General features: G+C 38.6%; 2 long non-coding RNA genes across 2 annotated transcripts in view; both read left to right on the top strand.

Annotated features, from left to right (window-relative positions):
- LOC144782375 (uncharacterized) overlaps positions 1 to 7,353 on the top strand; it is a 371,940-nt gene extending 364,587 nt beyond the window's left edge. The window contains exon 3 of the long non-coding RNA XR_013601148.1: positions 7,261 to 7,353. This is a non-coding gene — a long non-coding RNA (uncharacterized LOC144782375). The remainder of the gene's footprint in view (positions 1 to 7,260) is intronic.
- Positions 7,354 to 10,225: 2,872 nt separating this feature from the next.
- LOC144768434 (uncharacterized) lies at positions 10,226 to 15,995 on the top strand. Its single transcript, XR_013598544.1, has 3 exons — positions 10,226 to 10,326; positions 11,189 to 11,280; positions 12,744 to 15,995. It is a non-coding gene; the product is annotated as an uncharacterized LOC144768434 (long non-coding RNA).
- Positions 15,996 to 16,573: the final 578 nt, after the last annotated feature.

The following is a 16,573-nucleotide window of genomic DNA, read 5'->3' as shown; positions in this document are numbered from 1 at the left end:
GGTGGTATTGGTGGTGGTAGTATTGGTGGTATTGGTAGTGATATTGGTGGTGATATTGGTGGTGGTGCTATTGGTGATGGTGGTTTTGCTGGTGGTGGTATTGCTGGTGGTATTGGTGGTGGTTGTATTGGTGGTGATATTGGTGGTGGTTGTGGTATCGGGGGTGGTGCTGGTGGTGGTATTGTTGGGTGGTGGTATTGGTGATGGTGTTGATGGTTGTATTAGTGGTGGTATTGGTGTTGGTGGTGGTGGTATTGGTGATGGTGGTATTGGTGGTGGTGGTATTTGTGGTGGTGGTATTGAGGAAAATTCACCGCACTGTCCCCGTTTCTAGGCCTCAAAGGGCCCGGACACCAGATTCAAGCTCCAGTCTCCTGAACCCACTCTGAGGAGCGATGCAGCCCCCACCTGCATCCCTGACCCTTCACTTACTTCCTGCCTCGCAGCGCGGTGCCCGGCCTGGCTCTGCCTGCCTGTCTGCCAAGAATATGTTATGCTTCCAGTTATCAGTCCAGCTTTCCTTCTCTGCATTCCTAAGCTACTGAACCGCATAAACAGTTCAGCTATAGTCTAGTCTTTCTGTCTCCATGTAAGAGAAATACTGTATTAGTATTCATAGAATATTCCTAGCACACGCAATACATGTAGAATATATGCATGCACCAGCCTTAGTGTCAAGTAGCCTTTGCCCTGATAACTTTTAGATTCTATCGACATGTACTCCAAACACCAGATACCAGATATGCTATAGGTACATGTCGTCCTGACACCGCAGACTTTAGTCTCCTCTTCTAGTGCAGAAGTCATAGCCCCAGTTCTCCCTAGTAACACGTCATTGCCCGTTTGCGCGCACCACTAGGTTAAAGGTCCCAGCTGCTCTCAGGTAGCCCCCTCCATGTTTCCGCCCACTCATGACATTTCTATGACGTTTCACATCACATGTCTCAGTGCACGCCCTGTACACGCCTTCTGTTTCCGCCCATGTGTTCTTATCTTACGCTTGTCACAAGTTACGCCTACTGTATGTAATGTATTTGAAATGTCTTACTATAGGATATATGATGTTACAACGCGTACTTTTACAACGCATACCGTTATAACGCATTTTTTACAACGCGAATACTGTTACAACGCATGTTTTTACAACGAGTACTATAACAACGCAAAATAGTATTTATTTAGCAAAAATACCATTACAACGCATTATATAACAACGTATACCATTACAACGCATAAATAAATATATATTTATTTTTTTTGTAAAATAAAACCTGGCACGGGATGCAGGGAAAATAGGGGTTTTGGGTGGGGAAGTGTTTTAAAAATCGGTAAGAAAAACTACCATATTATTACGAATCCTAATTATTTATTTAATAAATTAATACTCGAGTATTAAATTTAATACTCGAGTACTTATATTAATACTCCTCGTGTTAAAATTATATCTTTTTTCGTAATTATATTTTTTAAAACTAAAACAAACGAAACTTTAATAATATACACGATATGTATTTTTTTAATATTATAACCAGATATATATAATTCATGGACGCCATTTTGAATAGGTATTGTAATTTATGTAGTCCTACTATTATTTCAATTAATAAATACCACAACACATTATCCAAAATGGATGCCAAAACGGCTGATATAACGCTATGTAAATTACTTATAATTAATTTTTAAATTATACGTTTACACAGAAATAAATGTAAAATTTAAACCCAATTGTAGCGCATATTTTTATAAATAAAACTGAGTTACTAAACCAAACTTATAAATAGTAGCCAGACACCATTTTGAAACTAGTTGATTCTCAACTACCCGAGAGAGCAGACGTGAAATCTGAACATCTGACCTTTTCACCCTTTCATATCAGTTAGACTGACTGAGCTACTGAGCAACTGAATAAAACGATTAACAAGTAAGTAACGTTTATCGAAAACGTGAACAAAATATATATTTTTTTTATAAGTGAAGCTGAATTAAAATATTCGTAACTATCCTTTTTATTTAAATTTTAATTAGATGTTACGAAAATATTACTGGGAATTTAAATGAGTTGAGAAATAAAACACCGTTTATATTAAAAACGATAATAATTAATTAATACTTATTTTTTATATTACTCATAGAAATCACTTCCAATCCAAGGAAAACGTGAGACCTAGGATATAACTTTTCTTTTGGAAAAAACGAACCGTTTTTCAAAGTTAGAAGAAGGTACATCATCATTATTCATTAAACGACTTTATCATGCATTACTCAAAAAAGGTCGCATTAAGAATAAATATTATATTTTTTTTTTTACAGAAATTTTACTTTTAAATTACATTCCTGATCATAACGGCCCCAAAAAAGTTTATCGACATCTTTAAAAAAGGTAATACAAATATTTTCGTGACAAACTAAATACTGCTTTTTTAAGCAAATATAAATCCAGTTGAAATGGAAAATATTATTCTAAAATAGTGCATTATTTCTATGTTTCTTGAATTAAAAAACATCTACACTTTAAGGAAGTAAAAAGTCACTTTCTTCACAAGTTATAATTCACACATTTTTTACCAAACATTTTTTTTTTAAGGACACATTTCATTTTCATTTCATTTTGGACATTTATAGAGCGCTTGGAAGTACGCCCACCGGCGTGTCCCCGCGCTGTGATAAGTGAGAAACTGAGGTTCCGCCCACCCTCCCCGCCGACTACCTGCTGAACAGAATGGTCTTAAGTTTTTTTCTGAAAATCAATTCTGATGGCTCCAAACGCAGGCTTAAAGGAAGAGCATTCCAGTGTTTGGCCGCCAGATGCCTAAAAGATCTACCCCCCATGCGGGCTTTCCTTACTCTTGGTATCGTTAAGAGCCCTGTGCAGGAGGATCGAAGGCTACGTGTGGGTTCATACACGGTCACCAAGTTCCTGAGCAACGCAGGAGCCTTGCCATTCACAATACGATGGCATGTGGAGAGAGTTTTAAATTCAACCCGACTGGCAACTGGAAGCCAGTGAAGTGCGTGGAGCGCGGGTTTGGAGGGGGATCTCCTGGGGAGCCTCAACACCAAACGGGCAGCTGCATTTTGCAGCACCTGAAGGCGCCCGATGACCCTGCTGGAGGCACCCAGATATAATAGGTTGCCATAATCGAGGCGGGAAGTCACCAGGGCATGCACCAACGTTCTGCGGGCCGCAAGGGGGAGAAGATCTAACACCTTTTTTAAGGTCCTCAGGACGCCGAAGCATACCCCAGCCACACGGCCCACATGTGTATCAAAGGTCAGGCCAGAGTCCAGCCAGACCCCTAAGTTCCTTGCCTCCTGGCAAGGAGCTGGCGCCTTGCCCAAGCAAGAAGGCCACCATGCCGACGACCAGGCATCCGGAGTCCCACCCACAATTAGTACCTCGGTCTTGCTACCGTTTAGCTTTAAACAGTTGGCGGACATCCAGGCTGCTAGATCTTTCATGCAGTTCCTGAAGTTGTCCGCCGCAAGATCCGGGGTCCGTGAGAGGGAGATGGCCAGCTGCGTGTCGTCGGCATAGGACACAACACGCAGCCCGTATTTCTCCACTATTCCCGCCAAAGGGGCAACATAGAGATTAAACAAGGTGGGGCTCAGGGAGGAGCCCTGAGGCACTCCCTGGCCCAACCCGATCTCTCTAGAGTAGCAATCGCCCAGATGGACCTGAAAGCGTCTGTCAGATAGAAAGGATCCTAGCCAACCCAGCGCTGCACCTGAGATACCCCCTTCCTCCAGACACTGTAGCAGAATGGAGTGTGCTACAGTGTCAAATGCAGCGCTGAGGTCTAGCAGGATTAAAGCCATGGTTTGGCCTTCATCCGCACCCTGACGCAAGGCTTCCACCGCCATTAGAAGAGCTGACTCCGTCGAATGACGGGGGCGGAAACCAAACTGAGAGTCGTGGAGCAGACAGGCATCATCCACGTACTTCATCAGCTGGAGATTGACAATCTTTTCCGCAACTTTAGCCATATAAGGCAGGAGAGAGATGGGACGTAGATTCTCAAATTTATCAAAGCTAATGTTGGCTTTTTTTTGCAGCGGGAGAACAATCGCTTGTTTCCATGCAGCAGGGACAGTCTGCGTCTCATAAGAGGTGTTGAGCAGAAGGCGGATGTGTGGTTCGAGAACATCCAGACTTCCCAACAGCCGTCTGGGAGTAGTGGGGTCCCTAGGTGAGCCAGATCGTATTGATCCGCAAATGCGGATGAGCTCCTCCGTCGGGGGGGTAGTGAAGCTAGACAGCCGTTGTTTCCCCAATCCCTTGGTAGTTGTCCCAAACCTCAGGATTGGAGCCATCTGGTGTGGGAAGGAGGTGTAAATTGTTGCTACCTTATTGGCAAAATATTCTGCTATTCGGTCGCAACCCTCCACCGTGCAGAGTTCTTCCGGCACTGCTACAGGTTTCCCTACCGATAGTGTTTTATAGATTAGGAACAGTTCTTTAGTGGAATTTTCAGCTTCCAAGATCCTGGTGCCAAAGTATGTCATCTTGGCCTTCCTAATCAATCTATGGTAGTTTCGCCGAATAGCGTTGTATTCGGTTTTCGCAAGCACCGTAAGGGTCTTTCTCCATAGTCGCTCTGCACGTTTACACACCACTTTGGCTGCCCGTACCTCCTCATCATACCATGGTGCCGTACCCTGCAACCGACCACCCCTTCTTGATATGCCCAGTGGGGCCACTTGATCCAAGGACTCCGTAATGAGCAGGTCCAAGTTGGTGTTCAAGGCTTCCACTCCCACTCCCCCTAAACGACCTTTATCCATAAGGGCCTGATTAAATTTAATTTGGGAGAAGTTAGACCAGCGTCGACTATGGTGCCTGGAGGCCGATGGTATCACCGGTCGAGCTCCCTGAATCTGGATCTGAAAGGGAACCAGGTGATGATCTGTCCAGGGAATGGGAATAGGGTCGGAGACAACCACCTGTTCCCAGTTCGCAAAAACCGGATCCAGGGTGTGGCCAAGTTGATGAGTGGGCTGAAGAACTTTCTGCACAAAGTGTAGAGCTTCCATGCTTTGTTGGAATTCCCTAGCTGCTCTGTCAGTGGGATCATCAAGATGGAGATTGAGATCCCCCAGTACCAAATAATTCTCCACTCGCAGTGCTGCCTCAGTAATACCCTCGAGAAGGCTCTCACTGAAACGGGCAGCAGTGCCAGGTGGCCTGTAGATCAAAAGGCCCTTCAGAGTGCAACTCCCGTTGACAGAGATAGAAAATTCGCCAACCTCACCATCCACGATCTTCGCCTGTTCTAAGTGGCAATGAAGGCCCTGTCTGGCCACAATAGCTATCCCGCCGCCTCTCCCAGTTTCCCGGTCTAACCTCACCAGGGAGTAGCCCTCTGGGATAGCGTCAAGGACCTCGGGCGTAGAGTATTGGTCTAGCCACGTTTCCGTGATAAAGACCAAGTCCCAATGTTTATTAGTAAGGAGATCATGCAAATCCAAACAATGTTTTCGCAATGATCGGACATTTAGCAGACCACACACCAAGGCCTGAGGGCCCCTAGATGTCTTTGTGCCCTGATTGAAGGTAAAATTGCAATGGTCACAGCCTAGAGTGTTTTCCGCCTTCATTTTATGCAGGCATGTCTCGGACTGAAGGCCCCGGAGGGCCAGCAGATCCTCACGGCTCCAGGTTACATGCCTCGATAAAAGGACAGGGGGGATGGCCCTGGCCCGCGCCCGGCCGCGGACGGGCGCAGACGGGCTTAACTTAGGCGCAACTTCGGCGCGCCATCGTCGCGCCCGCTGCGCTCGTCCGCTGCGCTGCCTAGGGCACATCCGCCTTTTATCCCCCCCTGCGTCCAACAGCTAGAGCGCTGCAGATGGAAAGCAGGAAGTAGCTGGCTCGGACCCTCCACGCCCTCTGCTCAAACGGCGCTAGCCACCGGCGTCAGAACGAGGCGGGAGGGAGGGACGAGTCCAGCACTCTGTGATTGGTTGAAGTAACAGCCTGCTTGCTTCCCTAATGCCTCAGCAAAACAGAATGCCAAACGCAGCCAGTCCTCCAGTGAACACTGCAAAATGAAATGAGCAGCGCGAGTGCAGCGACCCACTCTCTTTCACACCAGTGCCCAGTGAGTTTAAAAGCTTTTTAAAATTAGCGCTAGAGATGTTGCAGCATAAGCAGCATATAAGTTTTAATCACTCATACGCCGGTAGCGCGGTTAAAAGCGGTGAGGGACACTGCCACTGCCACTGCCCACTAACCACTTACCACATCTCAGCAAGATCTTCCAAAAGATCTACTAAAACCACAAACAATATCAGAAACCCATCTCAGGAAAGAAAAGATCCAATTCGAAAAGTAAGTGAAAATCAGTTTCCATTATACACATATGAATAAAGCATGAATACAAATATATGCAGATTAGTGTAAAGCTAGTAATAACTATTCCAATTTTATTTAATTGCTGCAGTAAGAAAAGTGCAGGATACACTAGAGGTGTAAATTAATATTCCAACTCCCTATAAGTGCAGCAGTAGGGAAAGTGCAGGAAAATCTAGAGGTGTAAATTACTATTCCTACTCCGGGTAAGTGCTGCAATAATGAAAGTGCAGTAAAGTGTCGAGGTGTAAATTAGTATTCCTACTCCAAGTAAGTGCTGCAGTACAGAAAGTGCAGGATAGTGTAGAGGTGTAAATTACTATTCCAACTCCGGGTAAGTGCAACAGTAGAGAAAGTGCTAGATAGTCAAGAAACCTATAAAATAATATTCCAACTCCATGTAAGTGCTGCGTTAAGAAAAGTGCAGTATACTCTAGAGGTGTAAATTAGTATTCAAACTCCATGTAAGTGCAGCAGTAGGGAAAGTGCTGAATAATCTTAAAGTGTAAATTACTATTCCAACTCCCTGTAAGTGCAGCTGTAGTGAAAGTGCTGGAAAATCTAGAGGTGTAAATTATTACTATTCCAACTTCTGGTAAGGGCAGCACTAGGGAAAGTGCTGGATAATCCACAGGTGTAAATTACTATTCCAACTCCAGGTAAGTGCAAAAGTAGGGAAAGTGCTAGATAGTCAAGAAACCTGTAAAATAATATTCCAACTCTGGGTAAGTGCAGCAGTAGGTAAAGTGCAGACCAAAAGTATATTTCCAATAATATAATTCTAAAATTGTGCATTATTTCTATGTTTCTGAAATTTAAAAACATCTAAACTTTAAGAAAGTCAAAAGTCACTTTCTTCACAAGTTATAAGTCACACATTTTTAACAAAACTTTTCTTTTTAAAGGACATAACCCAGCAAGATCTTCAAAAAGATCTACTATAACCAAAAACAATATCAGAAACCCATCTCAGCAAAGAAAAGATCCAATTCAAAAAGTAAGTGAAAATCAGTTTTCATTATACACATATTAATAAAGCATGAATAAAAATAAATGCAGGATAGTGTAAAGGTACTGATAACTATTCCAACTCCAGGTAAGTGGTGCAGTAGAGAAAGTGCAGGATAGTCTTAAGGTGTAAATTAGTATTCCAACTCCATGTAAGTGCAGCAGTGGGGAAAGTGCTGGATAATCCACAGGTGTAAATTACTATTCCAACTCCCTGTAAGTGCAGCAGTGGGGAAAGTGCTGGATAATCCTCAGGTGTAAATTATTACTATTCCAACTTCTGGTAAGTGCAGCACTAGGGAAAGTGCTGGATAATCCATAGGTGTAAATTACTATTCCAACTCCCTGTAAGTGCAGCAGTAGGGAAAGTGCTGGATAATCCTCAGGTGTAAATTATTACTATTCCAACTTCTGGTAAGTGCAGCACTAGGGAAAGTGCTGGATAATCCATAGGTGTAAATTACTATTCCAACTCCCTGTAAGTGCAGCAGTAGGGAAAGTGCTGGAAAATCTATAGGTGTAAATTATTACTATTCCAACTTCTGGTAAGTGCTGCACTTGGGAAAGTGCTGGATAATCCACAGGTGTAAATTACTATTTCAACTCCAGGTAAGTGCAACAGTAGAGAAAGTGATAGATATTTAAGAAACCTGTAAAATAATAATCCTACTCCATGTTAGTGCTGCAGTAAGAAAAGTGCAGGATACTCTAGAGGTGTAAATTATTACTATTCCAACTTCTGGTAAGTGCAGCACTAGGGAAAGTGCTGGATAATTCACAGGTGTAAATTATTATTCCAACTCAATGTAAGTGCAGCAGTAGAAAAAGTGCTAAATAATCTTGAAGTGTAAATTATTACTATTTCTACTTCAATTAAGTGCAGCAGTAGGGAAAGTGTTGGATAATCCACAGGTGTAAATTAGTATTCCTACTCCGGGTAAGTGCTGCAGTAATAAAAATGCAGTTAAGTGTCGAGGTGTAAATTATTATTCTTACACCGGGTAAGTGCTGCAGTAGGGAAAGTGCTGGATAATCCACAGGTGTAAATTACTATTCCAACTCCCTGTAAGTGCAGCAGTAGGGAAAGTGCTGGAAAATCTAGAGGTGTAAATTATTACTATTCCAACTTCTGGTAAGTGCAGCATTAGGGAAAGTGCTGGGTAATTCACAGGTGTAAATTACTATTTCAACTCGATGTAAGTGCAGCAGTAGGAAAAGTGCTAAATTATCTTGAAGTGTAAATTATTACTATTTCTACTTCAATTAAGTGCAGCACTAGGGAAAGTGTTGGATAATCCACAGGTGTAAATTACTATTCCTACTCCGGGTAAGTGCTGCAGTAATGAAAGTGCAGTTAAGTGTCAAAGTGTAAATTAGTATTCTTACTCCAGGTAAGTGCTGCAGTAGGTAAAGTGCAGGATAGTGTAGAGGTGTAAATTACTATTCCAACTCCCTGTAAGTGCAGCAGTAGGGAAAATGCTGGAAAATCTAGAGGTGTAAATTATTACTATTCCAACTTCTGGTAAGTGCAGCACTAGGGAAAGTGCTGGATAATTCACAGGTGTAAATTATTATTCCAACTCAATGTAAGTGCAGCAGTAGAAAAAGTGCTAAATAATCTTGAAGTGTAAATTATTACTATTTCTACTTCAATTAAGTGCAGCAGTAGGGAAAGTGTTGGATAATCCACAGGTGTAAATTAGTATTCCTACTCCGGGTAAGTGCTGCAGTAATAAAAGTGCAGTTAAGTGTCGAGGTGTAAATTATTATTCTTACACCGGGTAAGTGCTGCAGTAGGGAACGTGCTGGATAATCCACAGGTGTAAATTACTATTCCAACTCCCTGTAAGTGCAGCAGTAGGGAAAGTGCTGGAAAATCTAGAGGTGTAAATTATTACTATTCCAACTTCTGGTAAGTGCAGCATTAGGGAAAGTGCTGGGTAATTCACAGGTGTAAATTACTATTTCAACTCGATGTAAGTGCAGCAGTAGGAAAAGTGCTAAATTATCTTGAAGTGTAAATTATTACTATTTCTACTTCAATTAAGTGCAGCACTAGGGAAAGTGTTGGATAATCCACAGGTGTAAATTACTATTCCTACTCCGGGTAAGTGCTGCAGTAATGAAAGTGCAGTTAAGTGTCAAAGTGTAAATTAGTATTCTTACTCCAGGTAAGTGCTGCAGTAGGTAAAGTGCAGGATAGTGTAGAGGTGTAAATTACTATTCCAACTCCCTGTAAGTGCAGCAGTAGGGAAAGTGCTGGAAAATCTAGAGGTGTAAATTATTACTATTCCAACTTCTGGTAAGTGCAGCATTAGGGAAAGTGCTGGGTAATTCACAGGTGTAAATTACTATTCCAACTCGATGTAAGTGCAGCAGTAGGAAAAGTGCTAAATTATCTTGAAGTGTAAATTATTACTATTTCTACTTCAATTAAGTGCAGCAGTAGGGAAAGTGTTGGATAATCCACAGATGTAAATTACTATTCTTACTCCGGGTAAGTGCTGCAGTAATGAAAGTGCAGTTAAGTGTCGAGGTGTAAATTAGTATTCCTACTCCGGGTAAGTGCTGCAGTAGAGAAAGTGCAGGATAGTGTAGAGGTGTAAATTACTATTCAAACTCCGGGTAAGTGCAAAAGTAGGGAAAGTGCTAGATAGTCAAGAAACCTGTAAAATAATATTCCATCTCCGGATAAGTGCAGCAGTAGGTAAAGTGCAGACCAAAAGTATATTTCCAATAATATAATTCTAAAATTGTGCATTATTTCTATGTTTCTAGAATTTAAAAACATCTAAACTTTAAAGAAGTAAAAAGTCACTTTCTTCACAAGTTATAAGTCACACATTTTTAACAAAACATTTCTTTTTAAAGGACACAACCCAGCAAGATCTTCAAAAAGATCTACTATAACCAAAAACAATATCAGAAACCCATCTCAGCAAAGAAAAGATCCAATTCAAAAAGTAAGTGAAAATCAGTTTTCATTATACACATATGAATAAAGCATGAATACAAATAAATGCAGGATAGTGTAAAGGTACTGATAACTATTCCAACTCCAGGTAATTGGTGCAGTAGAGAAAGTGCAGGATAGGCTTAAGGTGTAAATTAGTATTCCAACTCCATGTAAGTGCAGCAGTGGGGAAAGTGTTGGATAATCCACAGGTGTAAATTACTATTCCAACTCGCTGTAAGTGCAGCAGTAGGGAAAGTGCTGGAAAATCTAGAGGTGTAAATTATTACTATTCCAACTTCTGGTAAGTGCAGCACTAGGTAAAGTGCTGGATAATCCGTAGGTGTAAATTACTATTCCAACTCGATGTAAGTGCAGCAGTAGGAAAAGTGCTAAATTATCTTGAAGTGTAAATTATTACTATTTCTACTTCAAGTAAGTGCAGCAGTAGGGAAAGTGCAGCATAGTCCACAGGTGTAATTACTATTCTTACTCCGGGTAAGTGCTACAGTAATGAAAGTGCAGTTAAGTGTCGAGGTGTAAATTAGTATTCCTACTCCGGGTAAGTGCTGCAGTAGAGAAAGTGCAGGATAGTGTAGAGGTGTAAATTACTATTCCAACTCTGGGTAAGTGCAAAAGTAGGGAAAGTGCTAGATAGTCAAGAAACCTGTAAAATAATATTCCAACTCCGGATAAGTGCAGCAGTAGGTAAAGTGCAGACCAAAAGTATATTTCCAATAATATAATTCTAAAATTGTGCATTATTTCTATGTTTCTTGAATTTAAAAACATCTAAACTTTAAGGAAGTAAAAAGTCACTTTCTTCACAAGTTATAAGTCACACATTTTTAACAAAACATTTCTTTTTAAAGGACACAACCCAGCAAGATCTTCAAAAAGATCTACTATAACCAAAAACAATATCAGAAACCCATCTCAGCAAAGAAAAGATCCAATTCAAAAAGTAAGTGAAAATCTGTTTTCATTATACACATATGAATAAAGCATGAATACAAATAAATGCAGGATAGTGTAAAAGTACTGATAACTATTCCAACTCCAGGTAAGTGGTGCAGTAGAGAAAGTGCAGGATAGGCTTAAGGTGTAAATTAGTATTCCAACTCCATGTAAGTGCAGCAGTGGGGAAAGTGCTGGATAATCCACAGGTGTAAATTACTATTCCAACTCCCTGTAAGTGCAGCAGTGGGGAAAATGCTGGATAATCCACAGGTGTAAATTACTATTCCAACTCCCTGTAAGTGCAGCAGTAGGGAAAGTGCTGGAAAATCTAGAGGTGTAAATTATTACTATTCCAACTTCTGGTAAGTGCAGTATTAGTGAAAGTGCTTCATAATTCACAATTGTAAATTACTATTCCAACTCAATGTAAGTGCAGCAGTGGAAAAAGTGCTAAATAATCTTGAAGTGTAAATTATTACTATTTCAATTAAGTGCAGCAGTAGGGAAAGTGTTGGATAATCCACAGGTGTAAATTAGTATTCCTACTCCGGGTAAGTGCTGCAGTAATAAAATTGCAGTTAAGTGTCGAGGTGTAAATTATTATTCCTACACCGGGTAAGTGCTACAGTAGGGAAAGTGCTGGATAATCCACAGGTGTAAATTACTATTCCAACTCCCTGTAAGTGCAGCAGTAGGGAAAGTGCTGGAAAATCTAGAGGTGTAAATTATTACTATTCCAACTTCTGGTAAGTGCAGCATTAGGGAAAGTGCTGGGTAATTCACAGGTGTAAATTACTATTCCAACTCGATGTAAGTGCAGCAGTAGGAAAAGTGCTAAATTATCTTGAAGTGTAAATTATTACTATTTCTACTTCAAGTAAGTGCAGCAGTAGGGAAAGTGCAGCATAGTCCACAGGTGTAAATTACTATTCTTACTCCGGGTAAGTGCTGCAGTAATGAAAGTGCAGTTAAATGTCGAGGTGTAAATTAGTATTCCTACTCCGGGTAAGTGCTGCAGTAGGGAAAGTGCAGGATAGTGTAGAGGTGTAAATTACAATTCCAACTCCCTGTAAGTGCAGCAGTAGGGAAAGTGCTGGAAAATCTAGAGGTGTAAATTATTACTATTCCAACTTCTGGTAAGTGCAGCACTAGGGAAAGTGCTGGATAATCCATAGGTGTAAATTACTATTCCAACACAATGTAAGTGCATTAATAGGAAAAGTGCTAAATAATCTTGAAGTGTAAAATATTAATCCAACACCTGGTAAATACTGCAGTAGAAAAAGTTTTGCTTAGAGTAAATGTATTATTTATTATTCTAATTCTATATAAAAGTTATATATACGAAAATGCTGAATAATAAAGAGTTATACAATAATAATAGTGGTGCAATAGGAAAAGTACATACAAATCTAGGGGAAAATTTTTTATATTCACAAACTTAATATTTTTTTTCTCTTTTTTTAGGAAATGTCTACACATCCAACAGCTAAATATATCTCTTCCAGGAAAGGAAACCAACTACTTAATCATGCAGGTTACATTTATTGTAAGGATAGGTTAAGTAATCCACGGATTCATTGGAGATGCGTGCAATACCATACAACTCGTTGCAGCGGCAGAGCGGTTACGGTCAATGATATTATTGTAAGAACAACTGACAATAACCACTCTGCCTCTGCAATGGAAGTTGATATTAGAGAAACAGTTAATGAAATGAAAGCTATTGCAAGCACCTCCAATGAATCCACAGGATCTATTTTGAGACAGGTTGCACAACATGTCCCTACTCGTATTGCTAGTAATATTCCAAATATTCATAATTTGCGTAGAATTATACAACGTCAAAAGCAGGCAAGTAATACTCAAGTAAATACGCCACATAGTTTTTCTGATATCAATATTCCTCACGAACTTACAATTTCTTTTGCTAATGAACCTTTCCTACTGCATGATAACGAAAACCCTCTAAAGCGTATTTTAATATTTAGTACTCCACGTAACCTTGTAAAGCTTGAAACTAGTGAAATTTGGATGATGGATGGGACATTTAAAAGCACACCCATCCATTCACCCAAATTTATACTATCCACGCAAAAATTAACAACAGTGTAATACCCCTAGTGTATAGTTTGCTGCCTGATAAGACTTCTGCAACTTACACAGAATTTTTAGCTGTGATAAAATCTATAACTAAGCAAAGCCCTAGGAAAATAATAATGGATTTTGAATTGAGCATGATTAATGTGATCACCAAAATGTACACGGATACCCAAATTCAAGGGTGTTTTTTCCACTTTTCCCAGGCATTCTGGCGTAAATTACAGAAAACACCCTTAGTTACAGAATACTCAACAGACAGCAAACTTCAAGTAGAATTAAAAAAATTAACAGCTCTTTGTTTTGTCCCTCCCGAAAGTGTAGACGAGTACTACACTGCCATTACAGAATCTGATTATTATTTAACAAACGAAGACAAATTGGCACCTATTCTAAATTATATGGAAGACACATGGATTGGACACCTAGGCAGATCGGGTCGCAGGAGGAAGCCACGTTTCCATGTGGAGTGGTGGAACTGTTATTCGAGTTGCCTACAGGGAGAGGCTAAAACAAATAATGCCATTGAGGGATGGCATAACTCCTTCAATCATTTAATTGGAAAACCCCACCCTAATTTCTATTCATTTCTTGAAACTTTGAAGAAGGAGCAAAGCTTTCAGGAAATGAGACTATCACAAACTCTCACAGGTAGTCTAAACTCACGGATTACTCAAAGAACTAAGGATATGTCTGAACGACTATTGGGACTTTTACAACAATTTTCGTTGTGTGTGGCTCTAGATTACCTTGAGAATCTTGCTAACATCCTTACTTTTTAAACTGTTATTCACATTACTTTCCTGCTTTTATCTAAATTTACTCTCTAATTTAAATTGGCAATAAACCTTTTTACTAAAAAAAAATTCTAAATTTGATGTTGGGTCATTTATTTTTTATTTTTTTTTAGGATTTTTTTACCAACAATTTATTAATAAACCCCTTACATGAATCAATTTTTTTAATTTTTTTTAATATTTTTATTTTAAAAATTGCAAATTAAATATTTGCTACCCTAATTTTGTGTCAATATTACTAAATAATTAGAAATTATTTAGCAAATGTAATAAATGCATTTTTAATAACTTTCAAAACTGTTCTTTCAAAACTACATCATAAAATTGTTGATAAAACTATTTTTTTAAGCAAAACAGTGCAATTTCCATGAAATTACAAATATGTGCTAAATGTTATTATAGACACGAAAATAAATCATACATATATTAAGCTCCTTTCTTTTCTTCAAAAAGCGAAACACAATCTGGCCTTTTCAATGTTAAAATCCAATGTAACCTGATATTCTGTGAAGTGAAGTAGTGTGGCTCACTGGTTAGAGGCGGCAGACCCGAGAGCAGAGGACGGCCCGGGACCAGGGTTCGATTCCCGGCGCGGCAGGTTTCTGGACCAGGGTCAGTGGACTCGATAATTCTCTCGCCTCGGTGCCCACTCTGATCAGCGTTCACACTCGGCAACTCTGGGCATTAGCTTGCCTCATCTTCACTAACGGCCCCACCAGACCGCCGGGGATGCCTGGTCTCACCCTGGAGATACCCATTAAGGGACCATCTCTCAGGGAAGCCAGGAAAGGTTTCGCAGCGGTCGAAGCGCCTTGGGACCCTACGGGTAAGTAGTGCGCTATATAAATGCCTATACATACATACATATTCTCAATCCAAATATAGTAACTCCAACAAAAACCATAAATATACACTTCACCATATTTTTATAATAACGGTGAACATTAATTCTGCCTTTAAATATAATAAAGCAAAAAAGAAATAATTGATTAATCTTTCACTTTACATTTAACAATTGAAAGACAAAGCAGAATTATAATGAAATTTTTTTTAATAAAAATTAATGCCAAACAATATAACCAATCATAATATCACTTATTTGCAAATATTCCAATATTTTGAATGTCCAACAAAAACATTATTTTTTTAAAAAAGAACGAATAAAACATTGGAAATATCACTGTTTACATTTGAATAATATTTCATCAACAATTACGTGAAACTAACTTTTTCAAACTCTTTTTTTCTAAACTTTAATTTCACTCGAAAATGCATTTAAATACATTGCATACATAATTATATTTATTGTATATTAATTACAAAATAAAACACTTTTACATCATTTCATAGAACTAATTATTTCATTAATCTAATTACCGATCTTCCCCACGCCCTCCGACCCAACATAGGCATATTCTAAAAATACGAGTAGCGACATGTTGTTTTAAGAACATTTTTTTCAATTCGAGCAACCTCTACTTAACTTATCCTTAAAATAAATGATAATCTTTATTTGATTTACAATATTATTTAATATTTAAATGTTTTCCTACCTGAACGTAGATCAGCGTCCTGCTGCTTCCTGCTGCTTCCTGCTCCGGTACTCCACAAAATGGCCGATGACGCTCGCGTAAACGTAATGACGTCAGGATATGCTGCAACAATAAACAAGGGACTACTGTACATTTATATTTAAGCGATTATTTACAATAAAGTTATTTTAATTATATTTTTACATGAATATTAAAAATGTTCAAAAATATACATTAAATTTTAAAAAAACAGAAGTTTATTTTAATATATTTCTTGAATAAGAAAATAAAATTTTTACTTACTAAAACACTGTTTGTTCGTTTTTATTTAATTAATGCATTGTATATTTTCATAACTATTTTCATGTAAAAATTATACTTTCTTTTCTTACCTGTTTTCTTCTTTCTTTTCTGTTATTTTTTCTTTCTTTCTGTTACTTTACTTGGCTTTAATTCCGGACCGCTATACATATATCAAGGTATCATGAAAATAAATGAAGGACAAATGTATCCATTGGAAACAATGTTAAACCGTGGGAACCATAATATTATAATAAGTTTTTCACAAATATATTATTTTTAATTATTTTCTATTTATAAACGTATAAAATATTAAACTGTTTCTTTAATTCTCAATTTAATTTTTTTAATTATAATCTATTATCATTTTTAAATAAATGGATTTATTACTATTAAATTGTATAATACCAAAATTAATACTCCAAATAATTATACATACAATATATATAATACTTTTAAATACAATATATTTATTATTTATTTTTTACATATTTAAATTATTTATATAATACTCAAAATAATACTCAAATTTATTATTATTACCTTAATAATATAAATATCTTATAAA

Source organism: Lissotriton helveticus, chromosome 1_1 (genome assembly GCF_964261635.1).
Source record: "Lissotriton helveticus chromosome 1_1, aLisHel1.1, whole genome shotgun sequence".
Lineage (NCBI taxonomy): Eukaryota > Metazoa > Chordata > Amphibia > Caudata > Salamandridae > Lissotriton > Lissotriton helveticus.
This window is presented reverse-complemented; position numbering and strand designations above follow the sequence as displayed.